The 23,789-nt window shown below is 48.8% G+C and overlaps 28 non-coding genes across 28 annotated transcripts; all 28 read right to left on the bottom strand.

Annotated features, from left to right (window-relative positions):
• Positions 1-149: 149 nt before the first annotated feature.
• TRNAP-AGG (transfer RNA proline (anticodon AGG)) lies at positions 150-221 on the bottom strand. The gene has a single exon. It is a non-coding gene; the product is annotated as a tRNA-Pro (tRNA).
• Positions 222-650: 429 nt separating this feature from the next.
• TRNAV-UAC (transfer RNA valine (anticodon UAC)) lies at positions 651-723 on the bottom strand. Its single transcript has one exon. It is a non-coding gene; the product is annotated as a tRNA-Val (tRNA).
• A 385-nt stretch (positions 724-1,108) lies between these two features.
• Positions 1,109-1,180, bottom strand: TRNAP-CGG (transfer RNA proline (anticodon CGG)). The gene has a single exon. It is a non-coding gene; the product is annotated as a tRNA-Pro (tRNA).
• Positions 1,181-2,106: 926 nt separating this feature from the next.
• On the bottom strand, positions 2,107-2,218 carry TRNAL-CAA (transfer RNA leucine (anticodon CAA)). The gene is made up of 2 exons: positions 2,181-2,218; positions 2,107-2,152 (listed from the first exon to the last, which is right to left on the bottom strand). It is a non-coding gene; the product is annotated as a tRNA-Leu (tRNA).
• Positions 2,219-2,964: 746 nt separating this feature from the next.
• On the bottom strand, positions 2,965-3,036 carry TRNAP-GGG (transfer RNA proline (anticodon GGG)). The gene has a single exon. It is a non-coding gene; the product is annotated as a tRNA-Pro (tRNA).
• Positions 3,037-3,477: 441 nt separating this feature from the next.
• TRNAV-UAC (transfer RNA valine (anticodon UAC)) lies at positions 3,478-3,550 on the bottom strand. The gene has a single exon. It is a non-coding gene; the product is annotated as a tRNA-Val (tRNA).
• A 385-nt stretch (positions 3,551-3,935) lies between these two features.
• On the bottom strand, positions 3,936-4,007 carry TRNAP-CGG (transfer RNA proline (anticodon CGG)). Its single transcript has one exon. It is a non-coding gene; the product is annotated as a tRNA-Pro (tRNA).
• A 937-nt stretch (positions 4,008-4,944) lies between these two features.
• On the bottom strand, positions 4,945-5,056 carry TRNAL-CAA (transfer RNA leucine (anticodon CAA)). The gene is made up of 2 exons: positions 5,019-5,056; positions 4,945-4,990 (listed from the first exon to the last, which is right to left on the bottom strand). It is a non-coding gene; the product is annotated as a tRNA-Leu (tRNA).
• Positions 5,057-5,345: 289 nt separating this feature from the next.
• On the bottom strand, positions 5,346-5,418 carry TRNAV-AAC (transfer RNA valine (anticodon AAC)). Its single transcript has one exon. It is a non-coding gene; the product is annotated as a tRNA-Val (tRNA).
• Positions 5,419-5,804: 386 nt separating this feature from the next.
• TRNAP-AGG (transfer RNA proline (anticodon AGG)) lies at positions 5,805-5,876 on the bottom strand. The gene has a single exon. It is a non-coding gene; the product is annotated as a tRNA-Pro (tRNA).
• Positions 5,877-6,305: 429 nt separating this feature from the next.
• TRNAV-UAC (transfer RNA valine (anticodon UAC)) lies at positions 6,306-6,378 on the bottom strand. The gene has a single exon. It is a non-coding gene; the product is annotated as a tRNA-Val (tRNA).
• A 385-nt stretch (positions 6,379-6,763) lies between these two features.
• TRNAP-CGG (transfer RNA proline (anticodon CGG)) lies at positions 6,764-6,835 on the bottom strand. The gene has a single exon. It is a non-coding gene; the product is annotated as a tRNA-Pro (tRNA).
• Positions 6,836-7,761: 926 nt separating this feature from the next.
• Positions 7,762-7,873, bottom strand: TRNAL-CAA (transfer RNA leucine (anticodon CAA)). Its single transcript has 2 exons — positions 7,836-7,873; positions 7,762-7,807 (listed from the first exon to the last, which is right to left on the bottom strand). It is a non-coding gene; the product is annotated as a tRNA-Leu (tRNA).
• Positions 7,874-9,132: 1,259 nt separating this feature from the next.
• TRNAV-UAC (transfer RNA valine (anticodon UAC)) lies at positions 9,133-9,205 on the bottom strand. Its single transcript has one exon. It is a non-coding gene; the product is annotated as a tRNA-Val (tRNA).
• A 385-nt stretch (positions 9,206-9,590) lies between these two features.
• Positions 9,591-9,662, bottom strand: TRNAP-CGG (transfer RNA proline (anticodon CGG)). Its single transcript has one exon. It is a non-coding gene; the product is annotated as a tRNA-Pro (tRNA).
• Positions 9,663-10,599: 937 nt separating this feature from the next.
• TRNAL-CAA (transfer RNA leucine (anticodon CAA)) lies at positions 10,600-10,711 on the bottom strand. The gene is made up of 2 exons: positions 10,674-10,711; positions 10,600-10,645 (listed from the first exon to the last, which is right to left on the bottom strand). It is a non-coding gene; the product is annotated as a tRNA-Leu (tRNA).
• Positions 10,712-11,000: 289 nt separating this feature from the next.
• On the bottom strand, positions 11,001-11,073 carry TRNAV-AAC (transfer RNA valine (anticodon AAC)). Its single transcript has one exon. It is a non-coding gene; the product is annotated as a tRNA-Val (tRNA).
• A 386-nt stretch (positions 11,074-11,459) lies between these two features.
• On the bottom strand, positions 11,460-11,531 carry TRNAP-AGG (transfer RNA proline (anticodon AGG)). Its single transcript has one exon. It is a non-coding gene; the product is annotated as a tRNA-Pro (tRNA).
• Positions 11,532-11,960: 429 nt separating this feature from the next.
• TRNAV-UAC (transfer RNA valine (anticodon UAC)) lies at positions 11,961-12,033 on the bottom strand. The gene has a single exon. It is a non-coding gene; the product is annotated as a tRNA-Val (tRNA).
• Positions 12,034-12,418: 385 nt separating this feature from the next.
• TRNAP-CGG (transfer RNA proline (anticodon CGG)) lies at positions 12,419-12,490 on the bottom strand. The gene has a single exon. It is a non-coding gene; the product is annotated as a tRNA-Pro (tRNA).
• A 926-nt stretch (positions 12,491-13,416) lies between these two features.
• Positions 13,417-13,528, bottom strand: TRNAL-CAA (transfer RNA leucine (anticodon CAA)). The gene is made up of 2 exons: positions 13,491-13,528; positions 13,417-13,462 (listed from the first exon to the last, which is right to left on the bottom strand). It is a non-coding gene; the product is annotated as a tRNA-Leu (tRNA).
• A 1,259-nt stretch (positions 13,529-14,787) lies between these two features.
• Positions 14,788-14,860, bottom strand: TRNAV-UAC (transfer RNA valine (anticodon UAC)). The gene has a single exon. It is a non-coding gene; the product is annotated as a tRNA-Val (tRNA).
• A 385-nt stretch (positions 14,861-15,245) lies between these two features.
• On the bottom strand, positions 15,246-15,317 carry TRNAP-CGG (transfer RNA proline (anticodon CGG)). Its single transcript has one exon. It is a non-coding gene; the product is annotated as a tRNA-Pro (tRNA).
• A 937-nt stretch (positions 15,318-16,254) lies between these two features.
• TRNAL-CAA (transfer RNA leucine (anticodon CAA)) lies at positions 16,255-16,366 on the bottom strand. The gene is made up of 2 exons: positions 16,329-16,366; positions 16,255-16,300 (listed from the first exon to the last, which is right to left on the bottom strand). It is a non-coding gene; the product is annotated as a tRNA-Leu (tRNA).
• A 289-nt stretch (positions 16,367-16,655) lies between these two features.
• On the bottom strand, positions 16,656-16,728 carry TRNAV-AAC (transfer RNA valine (anticodon AAC)). Its single transcript has one exon. It is a non-coding gene; the product is annotated as a tRNA-Val (tRNA).
• A 386-nt stretch (positions 16,729-17,114) lies between these two features.
• Positions 17,115-17,186, bottom strand: TRNAP-AGG (transfer RNA proline (anticodon AGG)). Its single transcript has one exon. It is a non-coding gene; the product is annotated as a tRNA-Pro (tRNA).
• A 429-nt stretch (positions 17,187-17,615) lies between these two features.
• TRNAV-UAC (transfer RNA valine (anticodon UAC)) lies at positions 17,616-17,688 on the bottom strand. Its single transcript has one exon. It is a non-coding gene; the product is annotated as a tRNA-Val (tRNA).
• Positions 17,689-18,073: 385 nt separating this feature from the next.
• On the bottom strand, positions 18,074-18,145 carry TRNAP-CGG (transfer RNA proline (anticodon CGG)). The gene has a single exon. It is a non-coding gene; the product is annotated as a tRNA-Pro (tRNA).
• Positions 18,146-23,789: the final 5,644 nt, after the last annotated feature.

Here is a 23,789-nt window from a genome sequence, read left to right as displayed (position 1 = left end):
CACAGACTAAGCATGAAGGCAGAAAAAGCATGGATATCCGTTTTTCTTCTGAGGTTCAAAATAATTTGTGCAACAATGCGCCGAGTGTAATGAGAAATAGTCAGGCATTGTCAGTTTTGAGTAGGATTCGTATGTTTACCTCTAAAAAAGGGCTCGTCCGGGATTTGAACCCAGGACCTCTCGCACCCTAAGCGAGAATCATACCCCTAGACCAACGAGCCGAGGAACACAAGAGTCACCTTTTGCACCGGCTCCGGGGGTTATTGGCAGCGAGTTGGTGAATGATTCACCCAAAGCAAGCAACTGCACATGCTGCTCTCTTCTGCAATATGGTTGCTGTCTTTTCCATGGCCGTCATCGAACAAGAAATGAAAATACCTCCATCCTTCAGACATTTTGTTTGCTCTAGGTGTATGCTCTCGGTGAGGACAATAAAACAATTTCTGCTCTCATGCCTTGCTTTCATCTAGTAGGCCCACCCTTCAGTACAAAAGGACGTGCAAACGAATGGCGCAAACTATCGTCACTTCTCTTTTTGAGCTGTCACTGATGCCCCTGGAGCACAGTACGTCACGCTGGTGAGGGATAGACAGCTTCCATTATCTCAGCTTTCCTATAAGTTGAGAGAGTAAATGCAAACAATAAGCTGCTGTTTCTGCCCGGTCTCGAACCAGGGACCTTTCGCGTGTAAAGCGAACGTGATAACCACTACACCACAGAAACAGATACTCTTGCAGCAATCTTCTTGGCATGTAGTGGGCTGGAAAGCACAGACCAAGGGCCAATGTCCATGAAGCTCAACGTTGGACCCTCCTTACCCGATCTCTTTCTTTGGAAGAAAGGAACGAGGACCACTTTTATTCCAAAAGGCGATTTTAAAACCATACCTGAAATCACGCTAGAAAAACACTTTGAATTTAATGTTCCTACACTGATGGTCCACCCCAGAAAAGCAGTTGCAAAGAAGTCCGGCACTGAAATTCTATAAGCCAAAACTGGGAAACAGCGTGCAGGGAAAGGAACTTTTTCACCATACACGGCGTCTTATAGCATTGAAAAGAAGAAATGGTCCTACATAATAAGCAGCCTAAAAATAATTCCACAACATGGGCTCGTCCGGGATTTGAACCCGGGACCTCTCGCACCCGAAGCGAGAATCATACCCCTAGACCAACGAGCCTGATTCCCCTGTCAGCAATTTGAACAATTTCTGATGCGTCTTTCAGAAACAAAGCAGTGCTATTTGGCTGCTCTCTCTCTATGTGAGCCACACAAAGTCATGTTTTCTCTCAAGGTGTTGTTTTTTTCACTCTTGCAAGGAAGGGATCAGCCGATATCCTAGCTGCCAGTGAGCAGAAAAAAGGCACTGATGAGAACTGCAGGCACTTTCTGGCACTTGTACTTCTCTGCAAGTCCTGGACCCTTGCCCCATTAACTTCCACCCCAGAAGCAAGGGAGGGCCTGCCAATTCTTGCTCCTAAGAAAGAGGTGTTTGATTCTTGGATTCAAACACGCTCGATCAGGCTCGATCAGGCGAGATTTATATGAGTGGCTCGCAGGACTGAAACACTCACCTGGGAGACCCAGGGTGGCTGAATTCCCAGAATGGCCATTGTTGGGCAAGTCACCTCCTTTCCTCCTGCCTCAATCTAGAATTGGCTGCAAATCACAAGATAGAGTTCAATGTCCGTGTGTACTGCCTACTCCCAGCTACCTCTCTGTCTTCCTTATGTAAATTAAAATTCGCAAGGGGGGACCAATGACAATCTGCTCCTCCCACATAACCAGGAAGCCCTGTTGAACATGTCTGCCTGTGTTGTTGCAGGGACAGTGCCTTCTCCGCCCAAAAGGTGGCAGGAGAGCCTCACAACAAAGATGGGATCAACTGCTTAATGAGAAACCAGCACAGCAGTTAGTGTGATGGAGTGCAAATTTAACGGAAGGTGTGCCTGAGGTGTCCCTTCCAGGAATACATGGAATTGTGATTGAGGGCCCAGCCTGATCGTTGGTGGATTTCTCGTCATATGTTACAGGTCCGTGCAAAGATTGTGGTGTGTGGGGAATGCACTGCAAAAAACAGGACGATTTAAGGGTGTAAAAGAGACCTGTCAGAAGTGGGATTTGAACCCACGCCTCCATGAGGAGACCAGAAGTCTCAGTTGCACTGAAGATCAAGCTCTCTTGAGTCTGGCGCCTTAGACCACTCGGCCATCCTGACAGCCCTGGCTATGTACAGGTCTGACTCTTCTGTCTGCACTTGCCAATGTTTGCACTTACAGCGTTCGCAGCAATGTCACAGGTGTAAAGGCCCCACAATACACGATGGCATGATAAAAAAAAAAGCTAGGCACAAGAGCGACCACTGATGGATGCGGATTACTTTGTTTCATCTTGGAAAAGTAAAGGAAGTTTCCCACAGCTCGCTGGGTTCATGGACCGCCTCTTCTTAAGCTTGCATTGAGATAATAAGGTTTTAGAGGGTGCACATAAACGCAGCTCATGCACAGTGTTTCTGCCCGGTCTCGAACTGGGGACCTTTCGCGTGTTAGGCGAACGTGATGACCACTACACTACAGAAACTAACTTGCTGTGTTTTACTGTTAGAGCAAGGTTCCTCTCAAGGATTCTCTCTACTTCTTCTGCTGTATCAGCAGCCACTCAGAAAGCGAGGAGCAAGTGTGAAAACTGCAGAGATATCAGCCAACATGCTTGCAATTAGACGTATTAAAAATTTACTTATGCAGGCATCGACAGACAAATATCTGATGCCTAAATGCCAGCAAGTACAGCTTGGGAAAGCATCACCTGGGACACACACAGACTAAGCATGAAGGCAGAAAAAGCATGGATATCCGTTTTTCTTCTGAGGTTCAAAATAATTTGTGCAACAATGCGCCGAGTGTAATGAGAAATAGTCAGGCATTGTCAGTTTTGAGTAGGATTCGTATGTTTACCTCTAAAAAAGGGCTCGTCCGGGATTTGAACCCGGGACCTCTCGCACCCCAAGCGAGAATCCTACCCCTAGACCAACGAGCCGAGGCACACAAGAGTCACCTTTTGCACCGGCTCCGGGGGTTATTGGCAGCGAGTTGGTGAATGATTCACCCAAAGCAAGCAACTGCACATGCTGCTCTCTTCTGCAATATGGTTGCTGTCTTTTCCATGGCCGTCATCGAACAAGAAATGAAAATACCTCCATCCTTCAGACATTTTGTTTGCTCTAGGTGTATGCTCTCGGTGAGGACAATAAAACAATTTCTGCTCTCATGCCTTGCTTTCATCAAGTAGGCCCACCTTTCAGTACAAAAGGACGTGCAAACGAATGGCGCAAACTATCGTCACTTCTCTTTTTGAGCTGTCACTGATGCCCCTGGAGCACAGTACGTAACGCTGGTGAGGGATAGACAGCTTCCATTATCTCAGCTTTCCTATAAGTTGAGAGAGTAAATGCAAACTGTGTGAAAAACAGAAAGCTGCTGTTTCTGCCCGGTCTCGAACCAGGGACCTTTCGCGTGTAAAGCGAACGTGATAACCACTACACCACAGAAACAGATACTCTTGCAGCAATCTTCTTGGCATGTAGTGGGCTGGAAAGCACAGTCCAAGGGCCAATGTCCATGAAGCTCAACGTTGGACCCTCCTTACCCGATCTCTTTCTTTGGAAGAAAGGAACGAGGACCACTTTTATTCCAAAAGGCGATTTTAAAACCATACCTGAAATCACGCTAGAAAAACACTTTGAATTTAATGTTCCTACACTGATGGTCCACCCCAGAAAAGCAGTTGCAAAGAAGTCCGGCACTGAAATTCTATACGCCAAAACTGGGAAACAGCGTGCAGGGAAAGGAACTTTTTCACCATACACGGCGTCTTATAGCATTGAAAAGAAGAAATGGTCCTACATAATAAGCAGCCTAAAAATAATTCCACAACATGGGCTCGTCCGGGATTTGAACCCGGGACCTCTCGCACCCGAAGCGAGAATCATACCCCTAGACCAACGAGCCTGATTCCCCTGTCAGCAATTTGAACAATTTCTGATGCGTCTTTCAGAAACAAAGCAGTGCTATTTGGCTGCTCTCTCTCTATGTGAGCCACACAAAGTCATGTTTTCTCTCAATGTGTTGTTTTTTTCACTCTTGCAAGGAAGGGATCAGCCGATATCCTAGCTGCCAGTGAGCAGAAAAAAGGCACTGATGAGAACTGCAGGCACTTTCTGGCACTTGTACTTCTCTGCAAGTCCTGGACCCTTGCCCCATAAACTTCCACCCCAGAAGCAAGGGAGGGCCTGCCAATTCTTGCTTCTAAGAAAGAAGCGTTTGATTCTTGGATTCAAACATGCTCACTCAGCGCTCAATCAGGCTCGATCAGGCAAGATTTATATGAGTGGCTCCCAGGACTGAAACACTCACCTGGGAGACCCAGGGTGGCTGAATTCCCAGAATGGCCATTGTTGGGCAAGTCACCTCCTTTCCTCCTGCCTCAATCTAGAATTGGCTGCAAATCACAAGATAGAGTTCAATGTCCGTGTGTACTGCCTACTCCCAGCTACCTCTCTGTCTTCCTTATGTAAATTAAAATTCGCAAGGGGGGACCAATGACAATCTGCTCCTCCCACATAACCAGGAAGCCCTGTTGAACATGTCTGCCTGTGTTGTTGCAGGGACAGTGCCTTCTCCGCCCAAAAGGTGGCAGGAGAGCCTCACAACAAAGATGGGATCAACTGCTTAATGAGAAACCAGCACAGCAGTTAGTGTGATGGAGTGCAAATTTAACGGAAGGTGTGCCTGAGGTGTCCCTTCCAGGAATACATGGAATTGTGATTGAGGGCCCAGCCTGATCGTTGGTGGATTTCTCGTCATATGTTACAGGTCCGTGCAAAGATTGTGGTGTGTGGGGAATGCACTGCAAAAAACAGGACTATTTAAGGGTGTAAAAGAGACCTGTCAGAAGTGGGATTTGAACCCACGCCTCCATGAGGAGACCAGAAGTCTCAGTTGCACTGAAGATCAAGCTCTCTTGAGTCTGGCGCCTTAGACCACTCGGCCATCCTGACAGCCCTGGCTATGTACAGGTCTGACTCTTCTGTCTGCACTTGCCAATGTTTGCACTTACAGCGTTCGCAGCAATGTCACAGGTGTAAAGGCCCCACAATACAACATGGCATGATAAAAAAAAAAGCTAGGCACAAGAGCGACCACTGATGGATGCGGATTACTTTGTTTCGTCTTGGAAAAGTAAAGGAAGTTTCCCACGGCTCGCTGGGTTCATGGACCGCCTCTTCTTAAGCTTGCATTGAGATAATAAGGTTTTAGAGGGTGCACATAAAAGCAGCTCATGCACAGTGTTTCTGCCCGGTCTCGAACCGGGGACCTTTCGCGTGTTAGGCGAACGTGATGACCACTACACTACAGAAACTAACTTGCTGTGTTTTACTGTTAGAGCAAGGTTCCTCTCAAGGATTCTCTCTACTTCTATTCTGCTGTATCAGCAGCCACTCAGAAAGCGAGGAGCAAGTGTGAAAACTGCAGAGATATCAGCCAACATGCTTGCAATTAGACGTATTAAAAATTTACTTATGCAGGCATCGACAGACAAATATCTGATGCCTAAATGCCAGCAAGTACAGCTTGGGAAAGCATCACCTGGGACACACACAGACTAAGCATGAAGGCAGAAAAAGCATGGATATCCGTTTTTCTTCTGAGGTTCAAAATAATTTGTGCAACAATGCGCCGAGTGTAATGAGAAATAGTCAGGCATTGTCAGTTTTGAGTAGGATTCGTATGTTTACCTCTAAAAAAGGGCTCGTCCGGGATTTGAACCCGGGACCTCTCGCACCCTAAGCGAGAATCATACCCCTAGACCAACGAGCCGAGGCACACAAGAGTCACCTTTTGCACCGGCTCCGGGGGTTATTGGCAGCGAGTTGGTGAATGATTCACCCAAAGCAAGCAACTGCACATGCTGCTCTCTTCTGCAATATGGTTGCTGTCTTTTCCATGGCCGTCATCGAACAAGAAATGAAAATACCTCCATCCTTCAGACATTTTGTTTGCTCTAGGTGTATGCTCTCGGTGAGGACAATAAAACAATTTCTCCTCTCATGCCTTGCTTTCATCAAGTAGGCCCACCCTTCAGTACAAAAGGACGTGTAAACGAATGGCGCAAACTATCGTCACTTCTCTTTTTGAGCTGTCACTGAAGCCCCTGGAGCACAGTACGTCACGCTGGTGAGGGATAGACAGCTTCCATTATCTCAGCTTTCCTATAAGTTGAGAGAGTAAATGCAAGCAATAAGCTGCTGTTTCTGCCCGGTCTCGAACCAGGGACCTTTCGCGTGTAAAGCGAACGTGATAACCACTACACCACAGAAACAGATACACTTGCAGCAATCTTCTTGGCATGTAGTGGGCTGGAAAGCACAGACCAAGGGCCAATGTCCATGAAGCTCAACGTTGGACCCTCCTTACCCGATCTCTTTCTTTGGAAGAAAGGAACGAGGACCACTTTTATTCCAAAAGGCGATTTTAAAACCATACCTGAAATCACGCTAGAAAAACACTTTGAATTTAATGTTCCTACACTGATGGTCCACCCCAGAAAAGCAGTTGCAAAGAAGTCCGGCACTGAAATTCTATACGCCAAAAGTGGGAAACAGCGTGCAGGGAAAGGAACTTTCTCACCATACACGGCGTCTTATAGCATTGAAAAGAAGAAATGGTCCTATATAATAAGCAGCCTAAAAATAATTCCACAACATGGGCTCGTCCGGGATTTGAACCCGGGACCTCTCGCACCCGAAGCGAGAATCATACCCCTAGACCAACGAGCCTGATTCCCCTGTCAGCAATTTGAACAATTTCTGATGCGTCTTTCAGAAACAAAGCAGTGCTATTTGGCTGCTCTCTCTCTATGTGAGCCACACAAAGTCATGTTTTCTCTCAAGGTGTTGTTTTTTTCACTCTTGCAAGGAAGGGATCAGCCGATATCCTAGCTGCCAGTGAGCAGAAAAAAGGCACTGATGAGAACTGCAGGCACTTTCTGGCACTTGTACTTCTCTGCAAGTCCTGGACCCTTGCCCCATTAACTTCCACCCCAGAAGCAAGGGAGGGCCTGCCAATTCTTGCTCCTAAGAAAGAGGTGTTTGATTCTTGGATTCAAACATGCTCGATCAGGCTCGATCAGGCGAGATTTATATGAGTGGCTCGCAGGACTGAAACACTCACCTGGGAGACCCAGGGTGGCTGAATTCCCAGAATGGCCATTGTTGGGCAAGTCACCTCCTTTCCTCCTGCCTCAATCTAGAATTGGCTGCAAATCACAAGATAGAGTTCAATGTCCGTGTGTACTGCCTACTCCCAGCTACCTCTCTGTCTTCCTTATGTAAATTAAAATTCGCAAGGGGGGACCAATGACAATCTGCTCCTCCCACATAACCAGGAAGCCCTGTTGAACATGTCTGCCTGTGTTGTTGCAGGGACAGTGCCTTCTCCGCCCAAAAGGTGGCAGGAGAGCCTCACAACAAAGATGGGATCAACTGCTTAATGAGAAACCAGCACAGCAGTTAGTGTGATGGAGTGCAAATTTAACGGAAGGTGTGCCTGAGGTGTCCCTTCCAGGAATACATGGAATTGTGATTGAGGGCCCAGCCTGATCGTTGGTGGATTTCTCGTCATATGTTACAGGTCCGTGCAAAGATTGTGGTGTGTGGGGAATGCACTGCAAAAAACAGGACGATTTAAGGGTGTAAAAGAGACCTGTCAGAAGTGGGATTTGAACCCACGCCTCCATGAGGAGACCAGAAGTCTCAGTTGCACTGAAGATCAAGCTCTCTTGAGTCTGGCGCCTTAGACCACTCGGCCATCCTGACAGCCCTGGCTATGTACAGGTCTGACTCTTCTGTCTGCACTTCCCAATGTTTGCACTTACAGCGTTCGCAGCAATGTCACAGGTGTAAAGGCCCCACAATACACGATGGCATGATAAAAAAAAAAGCTAGGCACAAGAGCGACCACTGATGGATGCGGATTACTTTGTTTCGTCTTGGAAAAGTAAAGGAAGTTTCCCACAGCTCGCTGGGTTCATGGACCGCCTCTTCTTAAGCTTGCATTGAGATAATAAGGTTTTAGAGGGTGCACATAAAAGCAGCTCATGCACAGTGTTTCTGCCCGGTCTCGAACTGGGGACCTTTCGCGTGTTAGGCGAACGTGATGACCACTACACTACAGAAACTAACTTGCTGTGTTTTACTGTTAGAGCAAGGTTCCTCTCAAGGATTCTCTCTACTTCTTCTGCTGTATCAGCATCCACTCAGAAAGCGAGGAGCAAGTGTGAAAACTGCAGAGATATCAGCCAACATGCTTGCAATTAGACGTATTAAAAATTTACTTATGCAGGCATCGACAGACAAATATCTGATGCCTAAATGCCAGCAAGTACAGCTTGGGAAAGCATCACCTGGGACACACACAGACTAAGCATGAAGGCAGAAAAAGCATGGATATCCGTTTTTCTTCTGAGGTTCAAAATAATTTGTGCAACAATGCGCCGAGTGTAATGAGAAATAGTCAGGCATTGTCAGTTTTGAGTAGGATTCGTATGTTTACCTCTAAAAAAGGGCTCGTCCGGGATTTGAACCCGGGACCTCTCGCACCCTAAGAGAGAATCCTACCCCTAGACCAACGAGCCGAGGCACACAAGAGTCACCTTTTGCACCGGCTCCGGGGGTTATTGGCAGCGAGTTGGTGAATGATTCACCCAAAGCAAGCAACTGCACATGCTGCTCTCTTCTGCAATATGGTTGCTGTCTTTTCCATGGCCGTCATCGAACAAGAAATGAAAATACCTCCATCCTTCAGACATTTTGTTTGCTCTAGGTGTATGCTCTCGGTGAGGACAATAAAACAATTTCTGCTCTCATGCCTTGCTTTCATCAAGTAGGCCCACCCTTCAGTACAAAAGGACGTGCAAACGAATGGCGCAAACTATCGTCACTTCTCTTTTTGAGCTGTCACTGATGCCCCTGGAGCACAGTACGTCACGCTGGTGAGGGATAGACAGCTTCCATTATCTCAGCTTTCCTATAAGTTGAGAGAGTAAATGCAAACTGTGTGAAAAACAGAAAGCTGCTGTTTCTGCCCGGTCTCGAACCAGGGACCTTTCGCGTGTAAAGCGAACGTGATAACCACTACACCACAGAAACAGATACTCTTGCAGCAATCTTCTTGGCATGTAGTGGGCTGGAAAGCACAGACCAAGGGCCAATGTCCATGAAGCTCAACGTTGGACCCTCCTTACCCGATCTCTTTCTTTGGAAGAAAGGAACGAGGACCACTTTTATTCCAAAAGGCGATTTTAAAACCATACCTGAAATCACGCTAGAAAAACACTTTGAATTTAATGTTCCTACACTGATGGTCCACCCCAGAAAAGCAGTTGCAAAGAAGTCCGGCACTGAAATTCTATACGCCAAAACTGGGAAACAGCGTGCAGGGAAAGGAACTTTTTCACCATACACGGCGTCTTATAGCATTGAAAAGAAGAAATGGTCCTACATAATAAGCAGCCTAAAAATAATTCCACAACATGGGCTCGTCCGGGATTTGAACCCGGGACCTCTCGCACCCGAAGCGAGAATCATACCCCTAGACCAACGAGCCTGATTTCCCTGTCAGCAATTTGAACAATTTCTGATGCGTCTTTCAGAAACAAAGCAGTGCTATTTGGCTGCTCTCTCTCTATGTGAGCCACACAAAGTCATGTTTTCTCTCAATGTGTTGTTTTTTTCACTCTTGCAAGGAAGGGATCAGCCGATATCCTAGCTGCCAGTGAGCAGAAAAAAGGCACTGATGAGAACTGCAGGCACTTTCTGGCACTTGTACTTCTCTGCAAGTCCTGGACCCTTGCCCCATAAACTTCCACCCCAGAAGCAAGGGAGGGCCTGCCAATTCTTGCTTCTAAGAAAGAAGCGTTTGATTCTTGGATTCAAACATGCTCACTCAGCGCTCAATCAGGCTCGATCAGGCAAGATTTATATGAGTGGCTCCCAGGACTGAAACACTCACCTGGGAGACCCAGGGTGGCTGAATTCCCAGAATGGCCATTGTTGGGCAAGTCACCTCCTTTCCTCCTGCCTCAATCTAGAATTGGCTGCAAATCACAAGATAGAGTTCAATGTCCGTGTGTACTGCCTACTCCCAGCTACCTCTCTGTCTTCCTTATGTAAATTAAAATTCGCAAGGGGGGACCAATGACAATCTGCTCCTCCCACATAACCAGGAAGCCCTGTTGAACATGTCTGCCTGTGTTGTTGCAGGGACAGTGCCTTCTCCGCCCAAAAGGTGGCAGGAGAGCCTCACAACAAAGATGGGATCAACTGCTTAATGAGAAACCAGCACAGCAGTTAGTGTGATGGAGTGCAAATTTAACGGAAGGTGTGCCTGAGGTGTCCCTTCCAGGAATACATGGAATTGTGATTGAGGGCCCAGCCTGATCGTTGGTGGATTTCTCGTCATATGTTACAGGTCCGTGCAAAGATTGTGGTGTGTGGGGAATGCACTGCAAAAAACAGGACTATTTAAGGGTGTAAAAGAGACCTGTCAGAAGTGGGATTTGAACCCACGCCTCCATGAGGAGACCAGAAGTCTCAGTTGCACTGAAGATCAAGCTCTCTTGAGTCTGGCGCCTTAGACCACTCGGCCATCCTGACAGCCCTGGCTATGTACAGGTCTGACTCTTCTGTCTGCACTTGCCAATGTTTGCACTTACAGCGTTCGCAGCAATGTCACAGGTGTAAAGGCCCCACAATACAACATGGCATGATAAAAAAAAAAGCTAGGCACAAGAGCGACCACTGATGGATGCGGATTACTTTGTTTCGTCTTGGAAAAGTAAAGGAAGTTTCCCACGGCTCGCTGGGTTCATGGACCGCCTCTTCTTAAGCTTGCATTGAGATAATAAGGTTTTAGAGGGTGCACATAAAAGCAGCTCATGCACAGTGTTTCTGCCCGGTCTCGAACCGGGGACCTTTCGCGTGTTAGGCGAACGTGATGACCACTACACTACAGAAACTAACTTGCTGTGTTTTACTGTTAGAGCAAGGTTCCTCTCAAGGATTCTCTCTACTTCTATTCTGCTGTATCAGCAGCCACTCAGAAAGCGAGGAGCAAGTGTGAAAACTGCAGAGATATCAGCCAACATGCTTGCAATTAGACGTATTAAAAATTTACTTATGCAGGCATCGACAGACAAATATCTGATGCCTAAATGCCAGCAAGTACAGCTTGGGAAAGCATCACCTGGGACACACACAGACTAAGCATGAAGGCAGAAAAAGCATGGATATCCGTTTTTCTTCTGAGGTTCAAAATAATTTGTGCAACAATGCGCCGAGTGTAATGAGAAATAGTCAGGCATTGTCAGTTTTGAGTAGGATTCGTATGTTTACCTCTAAAAAAGGGCTCGTCCGGGATTTGAACCCGGGACCTCTCGCACCCTAAGCGAGAATCATACCCCTAGACCAACGAGCCGAGGCACACAAGAGTCACCTTTTGCACCGGCTCCGGGGGTTATTGGCAGCGAGTTGGTGAATGATTCACCCAAAGCAAGCAACTGCACATGCTGCTCTCTTCTGCAATATGGTTGCTGTCTTTTCCATGGCCGTCATCGAACAAGAAATGAAAATACCTCCATCCTTCAGACATTTTGTTTGCTCTAGGTGTATGCTCTCGGTGAGGACAATAAAACAATTTCTCCTCTCATGCCTTGCTTTCATCAAGTAGGCCCACCCTTCAGTACAAAAGGACGTGTAAACGAATGGCGCAAACTATCGTCACTTCTCTTTTTGAGCTGTCACTGAAGCCCCTGGAGCACAGTACGTCACGCTGGTGAGGGATAGACAGCTTCCATTATCTCAGCTTTCCTATAAGTTGAGAGAGTAAATGCAAGCAATAAGCTGCTGTTTCTGCCCGGTCTCGAACCAGGGACCTTTCGCGTGTAAAGCGAACGTGATAACCACTACACCACAGAAACAGATACACTTGCAGCAATCTTCTTGGCATGTAGTGGGCTGGAAAGCACAGACCAAGGGCCAATGTCCATGAAGCTCAACGTTGGACCCTCCTTACCCGATCTCTTTCTTTGGAAGAAAGGAACGAGGACCACTTTTATTCCAAAAGGCGATTTTAAAACCATACCTGAAATCACGCTAGAAAAACACTTTGAATTTAATGTTCCTACACTGATGGTCCACCCCAGAAAAGCAGTTGCAAAGAAGTCCGGCACTGAAATTCTATACGCCAAAAGTGGGAAACAGCGTGCAGGGAAAGGAACTTTCTCACCATACACGGCGTCTTATAGCATTGAAAAGAAGAAATGGTCCTATATAATAAGCAGCCTAAAAATAATTCCACAACATGGGCTCGTCCGGGATTTGAACCCGGGACCTCTCGCACCCGAAGCGAGAATCATACCCCTAGACCAACGAGCCTGATTCCCCTGTCAGCAATTTGAACAATTTCTGATGCGTCTTTCAGAAACAAAGCAGTGCTATTTGGCTGCTCTCTCTCTATGTGAGCCACACAAAGTCATGTTTTCTCTCAAGGTGTTGTTTTTTTCACTCTTGCAAGGAAGGGATCAGCCGATATCCTAGCTGCCAGTGAGCAGAAAAAAGGCACTGATGAGAACTGCAGGCACTTTCTGGCACTTGTACTTCTCTGCAAGTCCTGGACCCTTGCCCCATTAACTTCCACCCCAGAAGCAAGGGAGGGCCTGCCAATTCTTGCTCCTAAGAAAGAGGTGTTTGATTCTTGGATTCAAACATGCTCGATCAGGCTCGATCAGGCGAGATTTATATGAGTGGCTCGCAGGACTGAAACACTCACCTGGGAGACCCAGGGTGGCTGAATTCCCAGAATGGCCATTGTTGGGCAAGTCACCTCCTTTCCTCCTGCCTCAATCTAGAATTGGCTGCAAATCACAAGATAGAGTTCAATGTCCGTGTGTACTGCCTACTCCCAGCTACCTCTCTGTCTTCCTTATGTAAATTAAAATTCGCAAGGGGGGACCAATGACAATCTGCTCCTCCCACATAACCAGGAAGCCCTGTTGAACATGTCTGCCTGTGTTGTTGCAGGGACAGTGCCTTCTCCGCCCAAAAGGTGGCAGGAGAGCCTCACAACAAAGATGGGATCAACTGCTTAATGAGAAACCAGCACAGCAGTTAGTGTGATGGAGTGCAAATTTAACGGAAGGTGTGCCTGAGGTGTCCCTTCCAGGAATACATGGAATTGTGATTGAGGGCCCAGCCTGATCGTTGGTGGATTTCTCGTCATATGTTACAGGTCCGTGCAAAGATTGTGGTGTGTGGGGAATGCACTGCAAAAAACAGGATGATTTAAGGGTGTAAAAGAGACCTGTCAGAAGTGGGATTTGAACCCACGCCTCCATGAGGAGACCAGAAGTCTCAGTTGCACTGAAGATCAAGCTCTCTTGAGTCTGGCGCCTTAGACCACTCGGCCATCCTGACAGCCCTGGCTATGTACAGGTCTGACTCTTCTGTCTGCACTTCCCAATGTTTGCACTTACAGCGTTCGCAGCAATGTCACAGGTGTAAAGGCCCCACAATACACGATGGCATGATAAAAAAAAAAGCTAGGCACAAGAGCGACCACTGATGGATGCGGATTACTTTGTTTCGTCTTGGAAAAGTAAAGGAAGTTTCCCACAGCTCGCTGGGTTCATGGACCGCCTCTTCTTAAGCTTGCATTGAGATAATAAGGTTTTAGAGGGTGCACATAAAAGCAGCTCATGCACAGTGTTTCTGCCCGGTCTCGAACTGGGGACCTTTCGCGTGTTAGGCGAACGTGATGACCACTACACTACAGAAACTAACTTGCTGTGTTTTACTGTTAGAGCAAGGTTCCTCTCAAGGATTCTCTCTACTTCTTCTGCTGTATCAGCATCCACTCAGAAAGCGAGGAGCAAGTGTGAAAACTGCAGAGATATCAGCCAACATGCTTGCAATTAGACGTATTAAAAATTTACTTATGCAGGCATCGACAGACAAATATCTGATGCCTAAATGCCAGCAAGTACAGCTTGGGAAAGCATCACCTGGGACACACACAGACTAAGCATGAAGGCAGAAAAAGCATGGATATCCGTTTTTCTTCTGAGGTTCAAAATAATTTGTGCAACAATGCGCCGAGTGTAATGAGAAATAGTCAGGCATTGTCAGTTTTGAGTAGGATTCGTATGTTTACCTCTAAAAAAGGGCTCGTCCGGGATTTGAACCCGGGACCTCTCGCACCCTAAGAGAGAATCCTACCCCTAGACCAACGAGCCGAGGCACACAAGAGTCACCTTTTGCACCGGCTCCGGGGGTTATTGGCAGCGAGTTGGTGAATGATTCACCCAAAGCAAGCAACTGCACATGCTGCTCTCTTCTGCAATATGGTTGCTGTCTTTTCCATGGCCGTCATCGAACAAGAAATGAAAATACCTCCATCCTTCAGACATTTTGTTTGCTCTAGGTGTATGCTCTCGGTGAGGACAATAAAACAATTTCTGCTCTCATGCCTTGCTTTCATCAAGTAGGCCCACCCTTCAGTACAAAAGGACGTGCAAACGAATGGCGCAAACTATCGTCACTTCTCTTTATGAGCTGTCACTGATGCCCCTGGAGCACAGTACGTCACGCTGGTGAGGGATAGACAGCTTCCATTATCTCAGCTTTCCTATAAGTTGAGAGAGTAAATGCAAACTGTGTGAAAAACAGAAAGCTGCTGTTTCTGCCCGGTCTCGAACCAGGGACCTTTCGCGTGTAAAGCGAACGTGATAACCACTACACCACAGAAACAGATACTCTTGCAGCAATCTTCTTGGCATGTAGTGGGCTGGAAAGCACAGACCAAGGGCCAATGTCCATGAAGCTCAACGTTGGACCCTCCTTACCCGATCTCTTTCTTTGGAAGAAAGGAACGAGGACCACTTTTATTCCAAAAGGCGATTTTAAAACCATACCTGAAATCACGCTAGAAAAACACTTTGAATTTAATGTTCCTACACTGATGGTCCACCCCAGAAAAGCAGTTGCAAAGAAGTCCGGCACTGAAATTCTATACGCCAAAACTGGGAAACAGCGTGCAGGGAAAGGAACTTTTTCACCATACACGGCGTCTTATAGCATTGAAAAGAAGAAATGGTCCTACATAATAAGCAGCCTAAAAATAATTCCACAACATGGGCTCGTCCGGGATTTGAACCCGGGACCTCTCGCACCCGAAGCGAGAATCATACCCCTAGACCAACGAGCCTGATTTCCCTGTCAGCAATTTGAACAATTTCTGATGCGTCTTTCAGAAACAAAGCAGTGCTATTTGGCTGCTCTCTCTCTATGTGAGCCACACAAAGTCATGTTTTCTCTCAATGTGTTGTTTTTTTCACTCTTGCAAGGAAGGGATCAGCCGATATCCTAGCTGCCAGTGAGCAGAAAAAAGGCACTGATGAGAACTGCAGGCACTTTCTGGCACTTGTACTTCTCTGCAAGTCCTGGACCCTTGCCCCATAAACTTCCACCCCAGAAGCAAGGGAGGGCCTGCCAATTCTTGCTTCTAAGAAAGAAGCGTTTGATTCTTGGATTCAAACATGCTCACTCAGCGCTCAATCAGGCTCGATCAGGCAAGATTTATATGAGTGGCTCCCAGGACTGAAACACTCACCGGGGAGACCCAGGGTGGCTGAATTCCCAGAATGGCCATTGTTGGGCAAGTCACCTCCTTTCCTCCTGCCTCAATCTAGAATTGGCTGCAAATCACAAGATAGAGTTCAATGTCCGTGTGTACTGCCTACTCCCAGCTACCTCTCTGTCTTCCTTATGTAAATTAAAATTCGCAAGGGGGGACCAATGACAATCTGCTCCTCCCACATAACCAGGAAGCCCTGTTGAACATGTCTGCCTGTGTTGTTGCAGGGACAGTGCCTTCTCCGCCCAAAAGGTGGCAGGAGAGCCTCACAACAAAGATGGGATCAACTGCTTAATGAGAAACCAGCACAGCAGTTAGTGTGATGGAGTGCAAATTTAACGGAAGGTGTGCCTGAGGTGTCCCTTCCAGGAATACATGGAATTGTGATTGAGGGCCCAGCCTGATCGTTGGTGGATTTCTCGTCATATGTTACAGGTCCGTGCAAAGATTGTGGTGTGTGGGGAATGCACTGCAAAAAACAGGACGATTTAAGGGTGTAAAAGAGACCTGTCAGAAGTGGGATTTGAACCCACGCCTCCATGAGGAGACCAGAAGTCTCAGTTGCACTGAAGATCAAGCTCTCTTGAGTCTGGCGCCTTAGACCACTCGGCCATCCTGACAGCCCTGGCTATGTACAGGTCTGACTCTTCTGTCTGCACTTGCCAATGTTTGCACTTACAGCGTTCGCAGCAATGTCACAGGTGTAAAGGCCCCACAATACAACATGGCATGATAAAAAAAAAAGCTAGGCACAAGAGAGACCACTGGTGGATGCGGATTACTTTGTTTCGTCTTGGAAAAGTAAAGGAAGTTTCCCACGGCTCGCTGGGTTCATGGACCGCCTCTTCTTAAGCTTGCATTGAGATAATAAGGTTTTAGAGGGTGCACATAAAAGCAGCTCATGCACAGTGTTTCTGCCCGGTCTCGAACCGGGGACCTTTCGCGTGTTAGGCAAACGTGATGACCACTACACTACAGAAACTAACTTGCTGTGTTTTACTGTTAGAGCAAGGTTCCTCTCAAGGATTCTCTCTACTTCTATTCTGCTGTATCAGCAGCCACTCAGAAAGCGAGGAGCAAGTGTAAAAACTGCAGAGATATCAGCCAACATGCTTGCAATTAGACGTATTAAAAATTTACTTATGCAGGCATCGACAGACAAATATCTGATGCCTAAATGCCAGCAAGTACAGCTTGGGAAAGCATCACCTGGGACACACACAGACTAAGCATGAAGGCAGAAAAAGCATGGATATCCGTTTTTCTTCTGAGGTTCAAAATAATTTGTGCAACAATGCGCCGAGTGTAATGAGAAATAGTCAGGCATTGTCAGTTTTGAGTAGGATTCGTATGTTTACCTCTAAAAAAGGGCTCGTCCGGGATTTGAACCCGGGACCTCTCGCACCCTAAGCGAGAATCATACCCCTAGACCAACGAGCCGAGGCACACAAGAGTCACCTTTTGCACCGGCTCCGGGGGTTATTGGCAGCGAGTTGGTGAATGATTCACCCAAAGCAAGCAACTGCACATGCTGCTCTCTTCTGCAATATGGTTGCTGTCTTTTCCATGGCCGTCATCGAACAAGAAATGAAAATACCTCCATCCTTCAGACATTTTGTTTGCTCTAGGTGTATGCTCTCGGTGAGGACAATAAAACAATTTCTGCTCTCATGCCTTGCTTTCATCAAGTAGGCCCACCCTTCAGTACAAAAGGACGTGCAAACGAATGGCGCAAACTATCGTCACTTCTCTTTTTGAGCTGTCACTGAAGCCCCTGGAGCACAGTACGTCACGCTGGTGAGGGATAGACAGCTTCCATTATCTCAGCTTTCCTATAAGTTGAGAGAGTAAATGCAAGCAATAAGCTGCTGTTTCTGCCCGGTCTCAAACCAGGGACCTTTCGCGTGTAAAGCGAACGTGATAACCACTACACCACAGAAACAGATACTCTTGCAGCAATCTTCTTGGCATGTAGTGGGCTGGAAAGCACAGACCAAGGGCCAATGTCCATGAAGCTCAACGTTGGACCCTCCTTACCCGATCACTTTCTTTGGAAGAAAGGAACGAGGACCACTTTTATTCCAAAAGGCGATTTTAAAACCATACCTGAAATCACGCTAGAAAAACACTTTGAATTTAATGTTCCTACACTGATGGTCCACCCCAGAAAAGCAGTTGCAAAGAAGTCCGGCACTGAAATTCTATACGCCAAAAGTGGGAAACAGCGTGCAGGGAAAGGAACTTTCTCACCATACACGGCGTCTTATAGCATTGAAAAGAAGAAATGGTCCTATATAATAAGCAGCCTAAAAATAATTCCACAACATGGGCTCGTCCGGGATTTGAACCCGGGACCTCTCGCACCCGAAGCGAGAATCATACCCCTAGACCAACAAGCCTGATTCCCCTGTCAGCAATTTGAACAATTTCTGATGCGTCTTTCAGAAACAAAGCAGTGCTATTTGGCTGCTCTCTCTCTATGTGAGCCACACAAAGTCATGTTTTCTCTCAAGGTGTTTGTTGGAAACAGCCCACTCCCACTCCGCAGGGTGGTGGTGGACTCCCCGAACACACTGTGGTAGCTTGGCTCGAGTGGTCAGGAAACAGGCACCGTGCTAAGCATACAATATACCCATACAATAACCATGCGTGCATCCGTTCCAAAAACGACTCTACACCGTAAAAATTATGAAAATATCTTTCTTTATCTTTTTCTCTTAGTTGCTGATTGGGAAAATAAATAGGTCAATCACAATATACAAATTTTAAATAGAGCAGGTCAAATAAATACTGTCTGGAGATTCAATAAATAGGGGTGATCATAAATATAAAGAACATAAATATAAGTGCAGGTAATACAGGCAATTAAATATTCTGAGGCAATAAATACTGAACCAATAAATATTGTACACCAACAAGTCCTGTAGACCAATAAATATAGTGAAGCAATAAATAGGTTAACACAATAAATACAGTGCCCCCAATAAATAATTAAAAGTATACAGCAGCACTCATGTAATCAGATCACTTTTCAATTCCTAAGGGCTGATTTGGCCCAGGCACAGCTTGTAGGGTTGTGGAAGGCTTGAGGGGTTCTACTCCCTGGCTGGGACAAGGCTGAGGCCTAAACTGAGGTAGATCAAGGGGGGAATACCAGTGCCCTGGCTTTCTCTCTCCACACAACCTCTCTAGGTTAGTCCCAATTCACCCCTGGCACAGTCAGGTTGGTTCCAGCACCTCCCTAGCCCCTTAGAGCAGTCTCTCAGGTCTCCACAGGGCCTTAGGCGCCCTCTACTCCACTTACTGCCCTTTTTCTGATGTTCCGACGCCGCTGGAGTCGTGTCGATGCCGTGGGGCGGTTCCGGTTCGGTCTCGGCGGCCTCGGCACAATGTCAGTTCTAGACGACGCCGGTAGGCGGTTCCGGTCCGATGTCGGCGGCCTCGGTTCGATCTCGACCTCCGATTCGACGGCGTCGGGCAGTCTCTACTCGATGTCGACTTCGGGCGGCTCCGGTCCGATGGCGCTCTCGGCTTCGATGACGTCGGCCGGCCTGGCCTCGATGTCGACTTCCGGCGACTCCGGGGTGCGATCCTCACCCCCGACCTCCGGTGCTCCTTCTCTCAGGTTCCGGGCGACTCCGGAGTGCGATCCTCACTCCCGACCTCCGGTACACTTCACCTCGGTCTCCGACGACTCCGGAGGGCGGACTTCACTCCTCCGATGACGCCGCTCACTCGACCTCGGTTAACTTCCTCCTCGACCTTTGGTATTCCTCACGACCTCCGTCGGCGCCTTCTCACGACCTCAGGCGGCTCCGGGTACGACGTCTGCTTCTTCAGTCAGCGCCGCTTCTCCACCTCGGGCTCCAGGTCTTAGGCTACTCGACGCCGGACTCCAGGGAAACCAGTTTCCAGGTCAGGATCTTGCTGCTTTCTGCTTCTAAGGCCTGTTCCTGCTGTCCAGGTCCTTAGGATGAGTTTTTCTGGCTTCTTCCCACACAGGGCTACAGGCTGGGATCCATCAGTAGGGACTAGTATCAAGGGTGGGTTTATGGACCCCACTCCAGGCACAAGTTTCCACCCCTGCTGCTTCACTCCTTCCTCCTTCACTGTTGTGCTGCTCTCTCTTCACCAGTCAGGTGCCAACTGCCAGCTCCAACTGCCAACTCTCTCTCTTAACTCCCCAACATTCCAAACCGCCTCCAACTGTCACAGGGTTCTGGAATGTTCTGGAAGGTGCTGGTAGGTTCCAGTGGATGCTGGTGATGTCACAGGTGGCCACCATTTTGTGCTCCAGGCCCTCAGACAGAAGTTTCAGGGGTAGGTAAAATGGCTCCCTGAATCTGCAGCAACACTAAAAAGTCTGGTGGTTCCCAAAAAGGAAAAATTCAAACAGGGTTTGAGGCAAAAGTGGGACAAAATAAATAATGATGAGGAGGGACCACCCAAAGGGCTGACAGGTCTAACACGCGTCCCCCCCAGCTGAAAGTGGGGAGAGCTACCCAACCCCTTGGGAGTTCTCATCACTAAGGCGGAAATACCTTGAGAGACCGTCTGCATTGGCGTGGTCCACTCCAGGCCGATGTTCCACCTGAAAGTCCATCCCCTGTAGGGAAATAGACCACCTCAACAACTTGGGATTCTCCCCCTTCATTTGCATCAGCCAACGAAGGGGTCTGTGGTCGGTCTGAACTAGGAAGTGCGAGCCAAACAGGTATGGCCGCAACTTCTTCAGAGCCCATACCACTGCAAAGGCTTCACGCTCTATTGCACTCCACTTCTGTTCCCTGGGAAGTAGTCTCCGGGATAGGAAGACCACGGGTTGATCCAGACCCTCTTCGTTGAGTTGCGATAACACTGCCCCAATGCCATGTTCTGATGCATCTGTCTGGACAATGAACTCCTTGGAAAAGTCTGGGGCCCTTAAGACCGGGGCCTCGCACATGGCTTTCTTCAATCTCACAAAGGCCTGCTGACAGGCCTCCGTCCATACTACCCGTCGAGGTTGTTTCTTGGACGTGAGCTCCGTGAGGGGGGCTACGATGGTACCGTACCCCTTCACGAAGCGGCGGTAGTATCCCGTGAGGCCCAAAAATGCTCGGACCTCAGTCTGTGTCTTGGGGGGTTCCCAGGCCATGATGGCCTCGATCTTCGCCTGGAGGGGTTGCACCGCTCCCCTACCCACCAAGTGTCCAAGGTACACTACCGACCCCTGCCCGATCTGGCACTTGCTGGCCTTGATCGTCAATCCAGCTTGTCTCAGGGCCTGGAGAACAGCTTGCAGGTGACGCAAGTGATCCTCCCAGCTGTTACTGAAGACGGCTATGTCATCCAGATAAGCAGCAGAGAAACTCTCCATTCCGGTGAGGATCTGGTTTACCAGGCGCTGAAACGTGGCAGGTGCGTTCTTGAGCCCAAAGGGCATCACACAGAACTGGTAGTGGCCATTGGGCGTGGAGAAGGCTGACCTTTCCCTTGCTCCATCAGTCAAAGAGATCTGCCAGTACCCTGAAGTAAGGTCAAAGGTACTTAGATATTGGGCAGCTCCCAGCCGGTCAATCAATTCATCCGCCCTAGGGATCGGATGAGCATCAGTTTTGGTCACTGAATTCAGTCCCCGATAGCCCACACAGAACCTCAGTTCTGGTTGGGCACTCGGTGGTGCAGCTTTTGGTACTAACACCACCGGACTGGACCAGGGGCTGCTAGAAGGTTCGATCACTCCTAGCTCCAGCATCTTAGTGACTTCACTATGAATGCTGGCCTTCACCTTGTCTGACATCCGGTAGATCTTGGACTTCACAGGTGGGCTGTCTCCTGTGTCCACGTCATGGACGCACAGGTGAGTCCTACCCGGGACAAGGGAGAACAACGAAGAGTACTGCCCCAGGACCTGGCGACAGTCCTCCTGCTGTTCAGGAGTTAGAGATGGGGAGAGAATCACTCCCTCCACCGACCCATCCTTTTCTTGAGACGCAAACAGATCAGGGAGAGGCTCGCTTTCCACGTCCTCTCCTCCGTCAGTCACCATCATCAAGATGACTTCGGGCCTCTCATGGTGGGGTTTGAGGCGGTTAGCATGCAGCACCCGCAGGGGCTGACGAGGGGTCTTCAGGTCCACCAAGTAGGTAGCCTTACCCTTCTTCTCCAACACCTCAAAGGGTCCTGACCAGCGATCCTGGAGGGCACTAAGCTCTCCCGGTTCGATCACCCACACTTTCTGGCCAGGCTCCAACTCCACCGGGTGAGCATTGTGGTCATACCACGCCTTCATTACTGCTTGGCTGGCTTCCAAGTTGTCAGAAGCTTGCTTCCACAACTTAGCCATTTGGCTCCGGAAGGCCAGCATGTAGCTCACCACATCCTGGGGAAGCTTTCTAGGAGTTCTTTCCCATCCGTCTCTCACCAGGTTGAGAGGTCCACGTACAGGGTGCCCATACAGAAGCTCGAAGGGGCTGAAGCCCACTCCCTTCTGTGGCACTTCCCTGTAGGAAAAAAGTAAACAGGGTAGGAGGACGTCCCATTTCCTCCGCAGGCTTTCAGGCAGACTTCTGATCATGCCCTTCAAGGTTTTATTAAACCTCTCCACCAGACCATTGGTCTGGGGGTGGTAAGGAGTTGTGAACCGGTATGTCACTCCACACTCCTTCCACATTGCCCGCATATACGCTGACATGAAGTTGGCCCCCCTGTCGGACACAACTTCCTTGGGAAAACCCACTCGGGTAAAGATTCCCATCAGGGCCCTTGCCACAACAGGTGCTGTTATGGTCCTCAGAGGTATTGCCTCTGGGTACCGTGTGGCATGATCCACCAGAACCAGGATAAACCGGTGACCAGCTGTAGTTGGCGGATCTAATGGACCCACAATGTCGATGCCCACCCTTTCAAAGGGGGTGCTAACGACAGGAAGTGGTTCCAGGGGAGCTTTCAGCTTCACCCCTGTTTTCCCACTGGCTTGGCAAGACACACATGTCCGGCAGTAGGTATCGGACGACACTTTCATCTGAGGCCAATAAAAGTGTGGGACAAGACGGGCGAAGGTCTTGTCTTGCCCCAGGTGTCCTGCCAATGGTATCTCGTGAGCCAACTCCAGAAGGAAGGCTCGATAACATTGAGGGACTACCAAGGCTCGTGACGATCCGTGTAGGGGTGCCTTGGGTTCACTGTAGAGGAGGCCATCCTCCCAGTAAACACTGTAGTTCCCTTCAACGTTCCCTGCTGCCTGGGCTTCGGCCTGTCGCCTCAGCCCCTCAAGGGTAGGGCACTCCCTCTGGCCCTGGCAGAATTCCTCCCTGGACGGGCCTCCCTCCACGTGCCACTCGGCCGGGATGGGTAGGTCCTCCAGGTTGGTAACGTCCCCCACCGCAGACTCCTGGTCCACCACCTCCGGTGGCCTATCCGTCCTACGGGGTGGGGACGCCGAGGCAGGCTCCTCCTGTCCTCGGTTCTTCCCTTGACTGGCAGCTGGCTGGGCCTTTGTTCCAGGCTCCAGCCGAAATGAACTCCCTCTTCGGGTAGTCGTGGACCTTGTGCTAACACAGGCCCAGTCAGGTGTACCCAGCATCTCGGTGTGAGTCCGGTATTCCACCTCCTTCCAAGCGTTGTGCTCCAGGTCATTCCCCAGCAGACAATCGACTGGCACGGCAGGGCTTACGGCAACTCGAAGTGAACCTGCAACCCCCCCCCCATTCAAAGGGAACCTCGGCCACTGGATAGTGGCCTGTTCTGCCGTCAGCCATCGCGGCTGGGTGGAGTACATCGGGAATTACCTGCTCTGGAGACACCAGTTGGCTACGCACCATAGTCATACTGGCTCCTGTGTCTCTCAGAGCCTCCCCCCTTTTGCCGTTGATGGTGACCCACTGCCCATACTTTGCGGTATTTGCGGGCACCTGGATCTTAGGAACCATCTCCCGTTCTCCCAGGGACACTAAAGTGACACCCGCCCACTCCCTTCCCTTAGTTAAGGGCATCTCCTCCCCGAGCACTACACTAGCTACTCCGGGGGTCTTTCCTCCAGTGGGAGGGGGTGGTCGTTTC

Source organism: Triturus cristatus, chromosome 10 (assembly GCF_964204655.1).
Source record: "Triturus cristatus chromosome 10, aTriCri1.1, whole genome shotgun sequence".
In the NCBI taxonomy this organism is placed as follows: domain Eukaryota; kingdom Metazoa; phylum Chordata; class Amphibia; order Caudata; family Salamandridae; genus Triturus; species Triturus cristatus.
Note: the sequence above shows the minus strand (reverse complement) of the source record. Positions and strands in the feature narration are given on the sequence as shown.